This window comes from Eufriesea mexicana, unplaced genomic scaffold, assembly GCF_001483705.2.
Source record: "Eufriesea mexicana isolate 0111107269 unplaced genomic scaffold, ASM148370v2 scaffold5017, whole genome shotgun sequence".
Classification (NCBI taxonomy): Eukaryota; Metazoa; Arthropoda; class Insecta; order Hymenoptera; family Apidae; genus Eufriesea; species Eufriesea mexicana.
The window spans coordinates 611,293-613,203 of NW_016912971.1; positions in this window are offsets into that span (position 1 = coordinate 611,293).

Consider the following 1,911-nt stretch of genomic DNA (forward strand, 5'->3'; position numbering starts at 1 on the left):
GGGGGATAAACACAGATACGAGATCCTTCCGCGAATAACGCCGATCACGATTAATACAGTCTTGTGATGTGTCTTAGATACCTTAAGAAACACGTGTATGCCGCAGATCTATAACACGTTTGATCTGCTCAGAGATGTGTTTTCGAACATAAATCGAGCTATCATAATTTTGAGCCTCCGCGGTCCATAATTTCTTCGACATTATAAACGCCACAGAAAGTAGTGCGATCGCCGCGTCTGATAGTAAATAACACGCTGTATCGTTCATTCGTCTCAATTATTTATCGTTGGCGCAGTTGTTTCCCGTGACATAGACGGAACGCGTAAAAATAGTATCTCCGACAGGGAAATCAAGGAAACGTGTGTCGAGATTTACCTAACGCGTTACGTTTCTACCTTTCTTCGCTGGAGATACTATTTTACGCGGCTCCGTACAGACTCCGTTAATAATAATAAATAAAGGTATGCTTTACAAATATAGTGGTTTTAGGTTAACTTTTTCGTGGCTTATCACACTGACGTACGGCGGGAGGCGTCGACGCACGCGCCGACCCAGCGATTCGAAGGATCTTATCCCCTTCACGTCTAATAAATATTAACAGAAACATCGTCACAGCGAATCGGTCGCGGTCTTTGTGGCGATTCGTCGCTTTGGTTTTTCATCGTTATCCACGAATCGCAGCGATCCGCATGGCGGCGTTCGGCCGACGCGTCCGGCGTTCGCCAGAAATTTCGAAAAGAGAAATCCCTTCGATTAGTGCGCGTTCTCTACAGCTTTCTCTCCTCTCCGGCAGATTCGATTTCTTCGGTGCGGTAATCGATCAAATAAAGGATCGCGTTATGCCCTTTCTTTATGTATGACACAAAAGCGTTGCACACACATCATGCGCGAGCGCGCATGCGCGCACAGAGACCGTTCGTCTTATACTCTCACGATATCGAAAAATACGTTAATTTGAAAAATATATATATCATATGTATATGTATATATGTATATTCCTTGCATATGTGCACTATGTATATATTACATAACACTTATAGGCTCGCTTAATACTTTGGATACCGCGTGATTCCCGGTACTCGGACAAGTCCCGCGGTCCATCATTCGTCCCGACGATCAGAGAGAGAGAAGAAAAACAAAAAAAAAAAGAAGAAAATAAAAATGGCTGTCGAAACAACGCGTTTGTGTCCCGTTTTCTGCTCGACTCCTTGTCTCGCGACGATTGCACGAAGCACCAGCGAACGGAAAACAAACCCGAATCGTACACACACACGCACTCTTCCTCGTTTATACGTACATATATATACACGTGGTCACGTTATCGCTAATAAGAAATGTATAAAAGAAAGGAGACAGAGAGTATAGAAGGGGAAAGAAGATGGGAGATGATTGAAAGGAGATGCAGTTCTTTCTTACGTTCCGGAAAAACGATACGCGATCGATGTTTCCGCGGCGCAGTTGACTTCCACGGGGTGGGAATTCGCGTTATTTGCGGATCGACTGGCAAGGTTAGGTTTCAAGGAGAAGGCATTAAGTAGCGCGTTCGCGCGCGATTTCGACGAGGACGACAGAAGAATCGTCGGACAGGCAAATAAACCGGAATCGAAGCCACGCGTTGGAACACTAATAAACACTTTGCCTCGCTCGCAGAATCTTTGCCACAGCTCCGAGCCAATGCTGCGCCGCGCAAGTGCAGATCAACGTGAACGTGATGAACGGTTTTTGGGAGAAAGGAGAGATCGTGAACGATAATACAAGGGTATTATTGCTTCGCTGGGTAACGATGCAAGGGAGTGGGTTGTTAAATCGTTAAGGATAACTGGCGGTAGTGAGATAGCCGGTTGCGCGACCAATTATCAATCGGAAAAATAAATTCGTTCCTTTTTTTTTTCTTTTTTTTTTTTTTTTCA